Source organism: Acipenser ruthenus, chromosome 11 (assembly GCF_902713425.1).
Source record: "Acipenser ruthenus chromosome 11, fAciRut3.2 maternal haplotype, whole genome shotgun sequence".
NCBI lineage: Eukaryota > Metazoa > Chordata > Actinopteri > Acipenseriformes > Acipenseridae > Acipenser > Acipenser ruthenus.
The window spans coordinates 2,117,050-2,131,430 of NC_081199.1; the positions used below are offsets into that span (position 1 = coordinate 2,117,050).

The 14,381-nt window shown below is 45.3% G+C and overlaps 1 protein-coding gene across 3 annotated transcripts in view; it reads left to right on the top strand.

The window, feature by feature from the left end:
- Positions 1-14,381, top strand: part of LOC117973322 (paxillin-like) — a 45,363-nt gene that overhangs the window by 966 nt on the left and 30,016 nt on the right. The window lies entirely within an intron of this gene.

A 14,381-nucleotide genomic window follows, 5' to 3' on the forward strand; every position in this document is an offset into this window, starting at 1 on the left:
ACTTGATACACGATAAGCTCAATCGACAATTTGCCATTCGTGGAAAATATTTGCAAATACTGTCTGTTCATGATTTTATTATTATTATTGATGTGCATTTCAGTTTGCTTCACCTCATTTTCTTGAGGGCACTATTTCTGGTCATTATTTGCTTAAGAATCCTACAATAGCGCAGTCAACCGTGTCCCCGGGTTACACGTTAATAACAGCTCTCCTTCGCTTGAGCTGCGTTGGGTTAGAAATATGTGTTGCTGCAGGCTGCACAGCGTTGAAACGCGAGATAGCTAGCAGGGCGTTTGTTTGATAAGATAGCCTTATGAGTTTCCAGAGAAGTACAGAACAGGCTGGCGTCAGAGGCAATGAAACGGGCTTTAAATGTGTCTGTCAATATAATAAATCTTAATCATAAAGCTGTTTCCCTACTTGCATAGCAAAGGTTACATTTCCCGTGGGGTGGCCCTCTTTTCCCAGAAGGGTTTCGGTTCATAACGCCGTCTTATTTCATGTCAGTGACTGTGTTTGTTTTATTGTGGTGGTGGGCACTGGTCGGTGTCCAGCCGTACCCAGCGTTACATTATAATACCATTTTAAAAATGATTATAACTACGAATGCGAAGACTTTAATTCCGCCTCTCCCGATTTCTAAATGAACACCTTACCGCGTTAGAATTTAAAATGCCTGTTCATTTCACACACTGATCATAAAACTGGAGCTCTGTTTGGCAAGACATGCTTTAATATGCAAGTATTACTTTTGTGTGCTGTAATACACAAGCACCAAAGAAATGCTTCATAGGGTCTTTAGGTAGATGTTACTGGCATTAAGAAGGCAGCTGATTTTGCTTCGCAAATCATTTTAAAAACAAAAACCTGTTTCCCTTTTTTCTAAACTGAAATCTAACACAGGTATGTCTCTTTCCTCAGCCCTGCAGTTAAACTATCAGCAGCGCTCTTTTTCAGGGTTATTTCTGGCTGTACAATCTGTCAGGTTTGGATGAACCCCATAAAACAGGGTGTCCAAAGTGTGTGACCTTTGTTCCAACAGACCCATCCCTGTTACTAATATAAAGACAATGTTGTGATGATCTCTTCTGTGTGACAGAGGGGCCTTCATTGGACTGGACTGTGTTTTAGGAACGTGCAAAAGCTGCAACGTTCTTCCACGTGGCTTGCTATATATGTATATTTTGTTTATAAAAAATAAATACATATTTTATTGGGACCAGGTATTGGACTTGACCCTGTACTGTAGCTATTGTCTCTTTTAAAATAAGCTGGATGTGCATCTTCATGAGGGTTTCCTGGGGGTGGTGTGTGTGTGCGTGCGTGCGCTTGCGTGCGTGTGGATCCCTGTATTTAGCAAAGATGGACTCCTTTGTGTTTACTGGAGAAAGAGCTGTGAAGCGTGGCTGTGCTGTTTCTGTGTTGTTTTAATGAGTGAAAATAAAGACACTCATAAAGCATTTCTCTCGGTGTTGAGGTCAGCCACATTCTCAGTTATTTCTAGTAGTCACCAGTGACGCTTCCTGGTAAAGAAGCCAGCTTTAACTTTTACTGTGTTTGTTTTAGCCAGGCTCTGTACGGTACATATTTGCATAGTGTGGAATGGGTGAAGCTGCTATGCAATGGGAGTCTTATTTGCATCCCTGGGGTGTTGTACTGTGTAACCCATGGTGGCCCCATATGGTGAGAATGTGTCTGAAGCTGGTTTTGATGACGTTTGACTCTATTTTCAATCATGTGGAGGATGACCTTATATAAACATTGGGATCATTTTAAAGCATTTTTAAGGGCAGCAGTGTGGAGTAGTGGTTAGGGCTCTGGACTCTTGACCGGAGGGTTGTGGGTTCAATCCCCAGTGGGGGACACTGCTGTTGTACCCTTGAGCAAGGTACTTTACCTAGATTGCTCCAGTAAAAACCCAACTGGATAAATGGGTAATTGTATGTAAAATAATGTGATATCTGTATAATGTGAAATAATGTGATATCTTGTAACAATTGTAAGTCACCCTGGATAAGGGTGTCTGCTAAGAAATAAATAATAATAATAATAATAATAATAATAATAATAATAATAATAATAATAATAATAATAATAATAAAGCCTGTTTCATGGACTTTCCAACAAAACAACAAAAAACCAGTCTCCCTGTGTCTTTAGCATGGAGTCTTGAAGGCACCGTGCTATCCAGCTCACACCTCTCTTCTGGGCGAGGAGGAGCCCTGCTCATTTCAGTGCTGTTCCTGTGCTAGGAGGGTCGCAGGACAGCAGCGTTGGAATGCCGTGCATGTCTCGTTGTTCCTCATTCGTCAGGGCATGTTCGCTTTGGCTCCAGTCCTGAAGCATATTGAGTTGTTTCCTTCTCGGCAGGCTCAGTGAATTCACTGGGGGCGACGTTATGCATGAAACACACACACACACTATCTGAAAACAAAATCCTTCCGCTGAGCTCATTTTAACTCAAATATAATAAAGGTGGGGGGGAAAAAAGGTTGATCACTTATTACTGAAAAACACTTTGATTGTGAAATTGGTCTTTGAAGTGGGTCCCCTGAATCAGTCTTGGATTCCCCTGCTGTCTGGCTTGTAAGTGTTCACTTGTAACACCCTCGCTGTGTCAGCTGTGAGAGCTGGGTAGGAAATGTGCAGCCGCTAGAAGCCTCTGCTGCTGTAGTGAGGTTGGATTCATGTACTGTGGTTTTGGTTTTGTCCTGTTCTTGTTCCTGTGGTCGCTCAGCATGCCAGTAAGAGACTGCTACGAAAGAAATATCACAGTGTTCAGTCCTGAACTAGCTCGGAATTAAAACTGACCTCGTTGAAATCCATTGATGGGCAAGCGTGCAAACCTTGCAAATCAGTGATATTATTATTATTATTCATAATGCACACACACACAGCAGGCAGAATTGTAAAAATAAATAAATAAATTATATAAAAAATAAGATTTTGCCTTGACAGTGGTAAAATCCGTCTTGGGGGATTGAAAGGTGGTTAGATGATACTAGAGAGAGAATTGTCAGACGTTTCTGATTAACAGTGTCACTGCTGATTCATTTCCCTTGTGTTATCCCTTGCGTCCACACATACATGTTAGATGAGCTTGCACTATTTTCTGGTTTAAGGAATTGTATTAAGTCAGTACCCATTGAAGGAAGCTCAAAATGTCTCGTGCATTGATTACTTCCAAATGCAACTCTGGGATGTCCTTGAACTGTCGTTTGGTTTTTTATTCTTGCAAAGGAGCTGTGGTTTCAGGTGTTTCCCAGGATCCTAGTGAGTCAGCATGGTGTTAATCCCATGGCACGCAGGGCTCGGCACAGTGTGGGACACAGAGGCTGGGAGTGTAGATGTTAGGCAATAAATCAAATCTCCTGTCCCTCAACATCAAGGACCTTCTCTGTTAAACATCTCCCTTTCTGTCTGAGCTCAAACAGATCCTCAGTGTGTCCGCTCTGAGTGACCATGTTCAGATCCTCAGTGTGTCCGCTCTGAGTGACCATGTCCAGATCCTCGGTGTGTCCGCTCTGAGTGACCATGTCCAGATTCTCGGTGTGTCCGCTCTGAGTGACCATGTCCAGATCCTCGGTGTGTCCGCTCTGAGTGACCATGTCCAGATCCTCGGTGTGTCCGCTATCTGAGTGACCATGTCCAGATCCTCAGTGTGTCCGCTCTGAGTGACCATGTCCAGATTCTCAGTGTGTCCGCTCTGAGTGACCATGTCCAGATCCTCGGTGTGTCCGCTCTGAGTGACCATGTCCAGATTCTCGGTGTGTCCGCTCTGAGTGACCATGTCCAGATCCTCAGTGTGTCCGCTCTGAGTGACCATGTCCAGATCCTCAGTGTGTCCGCTCTGAGTGACCATGTCCAGATCCTCAGTGTGTCCGCTCTGAGTGACCATGTCCAGATCCTCAGTGTGTCCGCTATCTGAGTGACCATGTCCAGATCCTCAGTGTGTCCGCTCTGAGTGACCATGTCCAGATTCTCAGTGTGTCCGCTCTGAGTGACCATGTCCAGATCCTCAGTGTGTCCGCTCTGAGTGACCATGTCCAGTTATTCTGTTCCTGTGAGCCAGAGATGTCAAACTCCAGCCCTCGAGGCCTGCAGGCTCTTCTGCTTTTCATTCCAACTTGAGCTCTCAATTAACTTAATTGATCTAAGTATTTGTTCAGTTTGACGTTATTTCATATTTTTCACAGTACAGTAGATGGTTGATTCAAGGTACACTACCTATGAAACATTCTGAGGCCTGGAAAGAAGTGTTAAATTGGTCCAGTTAATCAAAGCAGTCAGGTAATCGCGAGCTCGGGTGGAATGAAAGCCAGAAGACAGTGCGGCCCTCCAGGAGCTGGTTCGTGTGCCTGGAGGAGGGGGGCAGGCAAGCAGGCAGGAAGCTGCACATTAGTGGCTGCAGGATGTGCTATGTGGTTCTTGGCTTGATCTGGTCCGATTGTGGAATGTCGTCGATTGTGCTGTGCGCAGGAATCCCAGGATATCCAACTGCCTTAATTATACTGTGTAGAAACGCTTTGTACACTTGTATGCATGCAGCTGACCTACAGGAGTGCATCATTCGGCTGCTGGAAAGTAACTGGATGTACTGCAGACATGTGAACACTGCCCTAATGTGGCTGCTCAGTCTATCTTGCGTGTCAACGTATGAGTAGCATTTAAAAATAAATAATAGATAAATAGTCAGTGCTCTCAAGTGTCTGGTTTCCTGCTGTCTGCCCGGTGCAGGGTATTGCAGCATTAAAATATATGCAGGCAATTCTTCTCAACATGAGCATGATTCAGCTCAGCCTGCTCCTCCTGTAAGTAGTGTGGTTGTTGTAATTGAGTTACGTTGGTTTAGTCGCAGATCACCTCCCCACAGTCCTGTTTACTGTAACTCAGTCCTCAAGCAGGTTTCTGTCATTGAGACGCTGAGCGTGTCCTTCATCCCTGGCTCCTGTCCTGCTAGGAGGGTTCTCTCTTTGGAAGTGCACTGGAGGAAAGCAACCGTAATGTTAACACCAGCGTGTTCACTGCATGCCTGTTCTGAGAATGCAGATCCACTGTGTGTCTTCCTTAAATACACTGAGGATTGCGCAGAGGATACTAAATAGCCTAAAAACACTATAAAGTGCTTGCTTACACCTTCATATCATCGTAATGCAACTAAATAGGTTCACAATTTAGTGTGTGTCTGTATAATATACTCTGCATTATCTATTGCTGTCCAGTGTTCAGCTGTAGGATTTTATTCAAGTGTGTGAAACTGCCTGCCAGCCCGGGATCATGGGTCAAAGCCCTCTGCTTTGCAGCTCCTGTGTTTGAGAAGCATGTTGAGAGTGGAATGATCTGCCATCAGATTCTCTTAATGCAGGGAGCGTGTTTCCACAGAGCTCGCTTTCTCCACTGGGACCTAGGCTCCTCACGAGAGAAGCTCTGCAGCCTCTTTTTAAACAGCTTATTATACCAGCCGTGACAGAGTTCCTTTCATACAGTCTGCTCATGGTGTAAGTGTATTCAAATCCAATACCATTTCCAGTGCTTCATCGTTAGCTGTGCCCTGTTCAATTCCATGTCGACGTGCGGAGGGGCTGTGAATGGATACTGATTTCACAGTGACTGCGGTGCAGTAAACGCTCGGCGACGTGTGAGCAACGTTTAAGTAGCAATTATTTCCATTTAATTCTTGAAAGTAAAAAGGGCTGTTTACCATTTGCAGCACATTTAAATAAACACATTAACTGTTGGTTCTTGTGTTTTGTTACTGAAGTAAAATAATTACCCTGGATTAAGTGAAGCCTCAAAGAAACGGTTAACACTTGGAATGGGTGTTACCGGTGCAGTAGTATTGTATAAGAACTGGGATCGCAGATCACCGACCCATTTCAAGAGTATAAATGTTCATGAAGAACAGCGTCTGCACTTAGGCAGGATAGACTGTAATCGTAAAGCACCAGAGTGGGCTGGACTTGATCTCCAGGCTGCTACACCATCCTCTCCAAAGACAAAAGCGTGTTTTAGTATTGAATTGACTGGACTTGCGTCAGAACTACAGTAGAACTGCTGTTTTTTTTAATAGCTTATTGATTCGATGCTGCTTTGGTTATAAAATTATCTCAAATCCTAGTGAAAAAGACTGAAGTCCGAAGCGTTGCTGGGTTTAAACTGTGCTCGCTGTTTAATGTGCAGCAGGGTCTCTTTGGCAGAGCTGTGCAGCCGTGCAGCTGCTGAATACAAAGCAGCTTCCTCACTGCTGGGCCCAGATAAGCTGTTTTCATCAGCACCACCAGCTGCTTGCTCAGCAGAGCAGGAGAATGGCATTAATGGGGCCAGCGTTAGCCAGCTGTACTGAAGCAGGTAAGTCTGGTGGGGTAGTTTTCACTCTGTGTTAATTGAAGCTTTTAGCTAGCCCCGTGATGCGTTTCTGTACTGTATGTGGGATCCTTGAATCAGCTGCTCTGCGCTGGTGTAGTCCGGTACTGTCTGTGGTTGCATTCTGAAATCTCCCAGTTTTACTGCGTTCTTCATTACAGGTGATCATTGCACAGCTGTGATAAAACAAGCACTGTAACTGAAGCTTCCTGGCTGTGGATACTGGCAGCGCATGGAAAAGGGGGAGGGTCTTTGAAAATGACCCAATTAATTCAAATTCAAGACTGAATGGCCTCACAGTTGTGTATGTCTGAGGCAATGCCCGAGCGATCCAAAGAACCCCAGCAGGCTTCAAGTCCTGCATTGTCCCAGAACTGGGCTGCAGAAATACATCCCCTGTGTTGCTCGGGCTTTGCACTGTTTCAGATTGTTTGTACTGGAAACATTTCTGCGTGATTTCATACATTTACCTCCGGCATTTCAGTAGTAAGCAAGCTCGTTAGAATAATCCAGAAACGAGCAGATGCTGCACAAGAGAAAACAGATCTATTTCCAAAGTAAGGCACACAGTGATACCTGGCTTCAGCATCGCGCTGATGAAAATAGATAGCTGATATATAAATTACTGTTGGCTTGCTTCAGTGGTGGGGGCGTTGCCTTTTACTCGCAGTGAAACATGAATGGGTCTGTTTTAATATGCAAGTGTGGTATACTGGAGTTGTCACAAGCTTTTTACCTCGGTCTCAGCTGGATTCCTCATTTTATAAGAAGCCTTTTCGTCTTCTCTTTATTACCCTGCCAGTAAACTTGAAGCAGCCTAACCCAGCACACCTCCTTTCACTCCAGAGTACTGTGTAGATACAGATGCACACACCCTCCAAGCAGAACCCTACACACTGTACAGCGCGCACACGCACACGCGCGCGCGAGAGCGCGTTCTCCAGGAGATTGTGAGCAAGCCTTTATTATACCTGACCTCTGCACGACCGCACTGTCGCTGGCTCTTGTGTTCATTGTTGTGTTTTTTTCCTCTTTGTGTCGGGTAATGCTGTTCATTATAATCCCTTGTAATCCAGAGTCTTAGTGTTGGGGTTCTGTGCTTCTCCTTGCACATCAACAGCTGTGAATTGAGGAATGCTGCTCAGAACACACCTGTGTGAAGGTAAGCACATGGACAGAGTGAACACCTGGGAGTGCTGGGGCAGGACTGGGAACATGCACTGTGCACTTCAGCTGCTCTGTAAGCCTGAGAAGAAGGGGGTGTGTGATTCAGAGCTGTACGCAGTGAAGTTTCAGATGCCTCGGAGCCACCGTGTATCAGCGGGGTTATTTATTAAGGACAGATCTTGATCAGCTCTTCCATGAATGGAGTCTCTTGTAACGCTGATGAGAGCTGCAGGGTTTTGGTGCTTTTAGCCTCAATATAAATCTCAATTACAGCCTCTTGAAGGATGCCTGTGAGCTGCATGTTTGACCTCTCTTTCCTGGAGGAGCACATGATCGTCCTCGCTGCCCAGTGACAGCAGGCCATGTGTTTCCACCCCTCCCCTCTCTGCCAGCCTGACTGCCTTGTATTGAAAACCCTTTGTTTTCTGTTTCCACTGAGCTCAGAAGCACTGCCATTCAGAGGAAAGGGAAGGAACACAATAATGGGGCTGTTATTTTTCTAAGAGGAAATGATAAAATAAAGTTTCAGCACTTTAAAACTTTTTTTAACTTGACTTAAACAGCAGCCGGCGTATGAATTGTAAAAGTTGAGATAAACGTTTAAAGTTTTAAAAACATGCCTTTGCACAATTTAATAAAAGTGAAACAAATTTGATTGGTTTAGCATCTTCTGTGCTTTGAGATTTAACTTGTTTTTAGATGTGTATGTATGCGTGTGTGTGTGTGTGTGTGTGTGTGTGTGTGTGTGTGTGTGTGTGTGTGTGTGTGTGTGACATTCAGTCAGGATTCGGTCAGTCACCGATTAGAAATAACCATTTCGAGATTTGAGCATTACAAATTATCAAAGAACAAAATGAAACGCTATTTTGGTCTTTGAACAAATTATTTAGCTCAAATTGCGAAATGGAGAATACCAAAACAAGCAAAGAACGAAACAGAAAAGAACAGACAGCTATTTCTGTCTTTGAGTAAAGCGATATAATCAAATTGCAAAATGTGCTTTCAGCAAATGTTTCAGAACAGATTTTGAAGATGCTGCTCAATCTGCAAATAGCAATTAATCGCGGGGTGTTAAAAATGGGCATCAAGTGAAATACAGACTTTAATAAAACATTTTATATTGAATGAACATGAAATCAGTAAATTTGAGAGACACGTCATTGATTCATTATTTCTGTGTTTAGTATTTATGCAGGAAGTTAACCCGTTGAGACCGTGGCCTCTTTGCAAGGGGGGCGTGGTAAATAATTTAGGAGGATAGTGACCCCCAAACATTAAACTTCAAGAGAGTTTCAAATAACGTTCATAACGTTCTCGTCTTGTTATTTAGAAAACAGTTTTAGAGGAAAAAAAACGAATAATTAAAAATTGATTCATATTACAAGACTACTGTATACACAGTATTTAAACTGCAAAATCAAATGTCAAGCCACGTTTGTCAAATCACTATTTCAGCGAAAGAAAAGTCTGCTTATTAAAGGTGTATAGTCTCATAAATCAGATGAAGGGGTGAAGTACCTCTTTTAGAGAACGGGTTTTTCAGACCCCATCAGCACCAGACCGTGCCTGTGGAATAAAGACAGGGATGCTTTTTGAAAACAAGAAAACTTTAAAAATGCTTTTATTTTAGATTAGCTGCACGGGGCTGCTGAGCCATTTAGATGTAAAAACATCAAAGCTCTGTGTTTTGTTTTTGCAAGGCTTGCTGCTGTGGCGTTTAGAATTGCACTGGACTCCCTCATGCACACAGAAACACGTCTTTGTCAAAACTGGTTGCATTAGCCTTGCAGTACAACAATGCAGCCTTGCATCTTCAAAATCTGTTTGGGAAACGTGCGCTTGCTCAAAGCACGTTTCGCAATTTGATTATATCGCTTTACTCAAAGACCGAAGAAGCTGTCTGTTCATTTCTGTTTTGTTCTTTGCTTGTTTGTTTGATAGTATGTTATTAATGGTTTCATTGCTGTCCCTTTGTTTTATTGAGGTATGGTTTGTATTAGTGCTGCACTATTGATGTACCTGTGCTGGCTCTGTAAGCACAAAGTGACTAAAATAAAAGTTAAACACATGTCACTGGTAAAGTAATGGCTCGGTAGTGCTGTCGTGATCCTCTGTGTGCGCAGAGATTTATTTTAATTCCACTAGGAAAATGCTTGCTTTGTTATCAAACTGTCTGCTGCTGTTTCTGTAAGCCCAGAATCTCGTCCTGATTTTATTAATTTTCTCCTGCCTTTTCACAGACTCTCCCTTCATACTGAGAGAACCTCTGTTCGCCTAGATCTGAGCTCCGCATGCCCCTGCCTGCCTGCCTGCCTGCAGCTGCAGACCAGATCTGAGAAAAAAAAACAAAAAAAAAATTCATAAAGCAGCATTCCAGACAGCTTTGCAGATCAATCACCAATTAGCAGAGTGAAAGCAGATTATTCCTCCAGACTCCCATTTCATAGCGGTTTGCTCCATGCCTGGTTTTACAACAAGTCTAATAAGATGCACCTGAGCTTGACACCTATGCACTGTGGCTACTCAAGCTCCCAGTAAAACCCGGATTGGCTCAAACTGCTGTGCAATAAGAGTCTTATTTCCATCCCCGGAACTTGGAATGGTTGGTTCAGAAGTTCAAATCACATTTCAAAACTGTAGCACCTTGAGATGATTGCATTGAAGGCACTGCGTACATGTCACTTCCATTACAGGATATATTCTAGTACATTGATGGTGTGTGTCAGACGATACTGGTTATAGAAGAAACACACGTCACATGATCAGTTTATTTCACTCCCATATCCTTGTTGCTCAGAATCAGAGGTGGTAGAAGCCAGCAGGATCATTAAAAAGACCCCACCATGGTCTGCGGTGCTGTCAGACATGCCCCTCGATACCTGGATTGGGGTCACGAACATCCTGCAGGATTTGACTGTGATCCAGTGCTAAAATAGTCCTCCAGAGAAGTGTTGCCACCATCCGGAGTTTCACATTACACTTACAGTATGTGGTGGACTCTCTGTTACACTGTGGCCCAGTCTGACGCTGGGATGTTGCTGTGGCCCAGTCTGACGCTGGGATGTTGCTGTGACCCAGTCTGACGCTGGGATGTTGCTGTGACCCAGTCTGACGCTGGGATGTTGCTGTGGTCCAGTCTGACGCTGGGATGTTGCTGTGGTCCAGTCTGACGCTGGGATGTTGCTGTGGCCCAGTCTGACGCTGGGATGTTGCTGTGACCCAGTCTGACGCTGGGATGTTGCTGTGGTCCAGTCTGACGCTGGGATGTTGCTGTGGTCCAGTCTGACGCTGGGATGTTGCTGTGACCCAGTCTGACGCTGGGATGTTGCTGTGGCCCAGTCTGACGCTGGGATGTTGCTGTGGCCCAGTCTGACGCTGGGATGTTGCTGTGGCCCAGTCTGACGCTGGGATGTTGCTGTGGCCCAGTCTGACGCTGGGATGTTGCTGTGGCCCAGTCTGACGCTGGGATGTTGCTGTGGCCCAGTCTGACGCTGGGATGTTGCTGTGACCCAGTCTGACGCTGGGATGTTGCTGTGGTCCAGTCTGACGCTGGGATGTTGCTGTGACCCAGTCTGACGCTGGGATGTTGCTGTGGCCCAGTCTGACGCTGGGATGTTGCTGTGGCCCAGTCTGACGCTGGGATGTTGCTGTGGCCCAGTCTGACGCTGGGATGTTGCTGTGACCCAGTCTGACGCTGGGATGTTGCTGTGACCCAGTCTGACGCTGGGATGTTGCTGTGGTCCAGTCTGACGCTGGGATGTTGCTGTGACCCAGTCTGACGCTGGGATGTTGCTGTGACCCAGTCTGACGCTGGGATGTTGCTGTGGCCCAGTCTGACGCTGGGATGTTGCTGTGGCCCAGTCTGACGCTGGGATGTTGCTGTGGCCCAGTCTGACGCTGGGATGTTGCTGTGACCCAGTCTGACGCTGGGATGTTGCTGTGACCCAGTCTGACGCTGGGATGTTGCTGTGGCCCAGTCTGACGCTGGGATGTTGCTGTGGCCCAGTCTGACGCTGGGATGTTGCTGTGGCCCAGTCTGACGCTGGGATGTTGCTGTGACCCAGTCTGACGCTGGGATGTTGCAGCACAGCGATTTCACGTGTCCTGCGATTCATGGAACTGCAATGGACTCCAGGTCTGATTGACTCCAGTGTTAAAGTTCTGGATCCCGACATGCGGTAAAATCATCGCATTCAACAGAGCCGAGAGAGACAGTCGTTTGGCTCTCTGCATGCTTTTTTATTACAGCTGTGGAAGATTAGTATGAGGAAAGTTTCTTACTGTTGCACGTGAATTCAATTAAAGGGAATTTGGTGACTTAATATAAACAGACTTGATGAAACTGAAAGAATGTGTTTTGTGACAGACAGGAACGTGCTGAATTGAGACCAGTAATACATGCAGGTACTGAGTAACCTCACACACCCCTCAGCCCCTCTGATTAACCCTCAGTGCTCCGTGTGCGCTTGTAAACTCACAGAGTAGATGTTTTGGTTGTTGGGTTCAGTGAGAAGCAGTCAGTCTGCTATAACCATGCTGCTCACACGCTCTCGTAACGTGCTTTAGGAGGGTGCTGGTGGTTTGGGGCTGGCCGCACACCTTGTGGAAGAGAGGCTCGGTTTTGTTGTTTTGTGCTTGTTGACCGATCTGTTTTAAGAGAGCTCCACTGTCTCCTAACAGGCTGCCTTTTCTCTGAGCTCGAGCTGGACAGCTGTAGGGCTGGTCGAGTCACGCAGCGGCAGCTCCAGCGAGGGAAGGTAAAAAGAGCAGCTCATTCTCCACTGAATTATGTCAACGCTAAAAATACTGAAATGCATGGTGTTCAAGAACCCCACCATGAAGACTAACACTTTCTATTGCGGAACGCATTGCCCTTTATTACAGATCTCACTGAGTGGGATCACACCACACAAACACGGAGAACTAAAACAAGGGCAGCTGTGAAATCCAGGACTGGGTGCAGCAGGGCTAGTGTGACTTTCTATCCCTGTTTCTACAGGCATGGAAACAAGACTCCCGTTGCACAGCAGTGCGAGCCATTCCTGGTTTTACTATGAGTTTTTAAGCAGACGCACCTGAGCTTGTTACCTATACACTGTGATTAGTCAAGCTCGTAGTAAAACCTGGAATGGGTGAAGCTGCTATGCAATGGGAGTCTCATTTCCTTCCCTGTTCTGGGTGTTCAGATGCACACAGCTGTGGTATGAAGAAGAAAGCTGGAGGAGTTTCCTCTGTTCCTGCGGGAGCGGGGAGCTGGAGCTGGAGCTGGGGAGCGTTGCGTGAATGAAGGCTGGTTTTTAATAATCCGAGCGAGGCTGGATGGGAGACCAGAAAAGTGCCAAGACTAACGCTGCTTCTTTTAAAGAGACCCCAAAGCTGCACTCCGTAATTAAAACTTGATTTACGACCTTGGCCGTACTGTAAATTAACATCCCACAGCCACAATGAAGGTCCGGCCAGTCAGCACTTCCCTGCCCAGCTGTAGAGCAGTAAGCTGCGTGTGTGGCTCACTCTAAAGAGTGTCAAAAAAGCACTTCAGCATGGATTTAAGCACTGAAATTACACTTCTGAAAGATACACACTTCTGACAGATGTACTTCACTTAAGAGGAGGGCAGACATTTGAAGATCTTTTAAGGTATTAAGCTTCAACTGTAGAAGACCTTGACAAAATATGAAATATGTCCACTTGAACAAATAATTAGATCAGTTAAGTTAATTGAGAGCTTATGCTGGAATGCAAACCAGAAAGCTGCAGCCCTCGAGGACTGGAGTTTGACACCCCTGCTATAGATTTTAAGTCTTTCTTTATTTATTATTATTTTTTTTTACATGTTTAATCCCTGCAAGAATAAACTCATTTTAGAAGAACTACAGTAAAAGATTTGGACATAAATTTGCTAGATGCCACCGTGCTATTCTGCAGAGTGTGTCCTGCAAAAAAAAAAAAACCTGTCGAATCGTGGACGGGGTGCATGGTGCATCGCGAAACCAAAAGTGGGGCCTCATGTGACGTCCTGATTGATGAAGCACCCAGGCGGTGTTTTTTGAAACGGGGGGGGCTCACCTACCTGTTATGTGGCTTGGCTGTATTTTTAGTGGAGTATTTAAACTTGAGCCTTTGCAGGCAGAAGCAGCATCACTTTCTCCCTTTGGAACTCTAGTTAATAGGATAAATATACCCTGGCTTCCTCTTGAATTACCCCCAGCATCCAACCCAGAATCCAGCAGATAGGGTTACTCTTGGTGCAGTTACTCTCTCTCTCTCCTGTAACTGTATAGGCCTGCTGCTGCTGCTGGGCGGCTTGACTATTCTGTTAGCTGTCTAGAAAGTAATTCACAGAGGCTCAATCATACACCCCAACATCACACAGAGCTTTTGCATGCATGCATTCTAGGGAAATGTCTGCCAGCTGCCTGTGCTGACAAGTGTTTGAGAAGCAGAAGCAGCCTTGCAAAACTTCTGAAATATAAATAATCCAGTGTGCAAATTGAGGAAGAGAAAAGTTTGCAGCTGGTGCGTTCAGAGGATACGGGTGAAGGCATGGGCACAGCGGTTGCCAAATTTAGTTTATCGTGTTACCTTGTTAAATATAGATTGTAATGTATCAGTTTTGCATTTTGTCTTTTAAAGTACAGTAGCACACATTGAGAGAAATGTCGGCTCTGGTTTCTAACTTCTAGGTGCTTTTTTGTCTGTCCTGTTTCAGGTTTTTATTTCCTAACCTTGCCTCTTTTGCAACCTGCTCAGGGACGCAGCTCCCTTCCTCGACCCTGCCGCTTAGCACTGATCTCTGCACTGCCCTCCCCTCCCTGCTGCATGGCACTGATCTCTGCACTGCCCTCCCC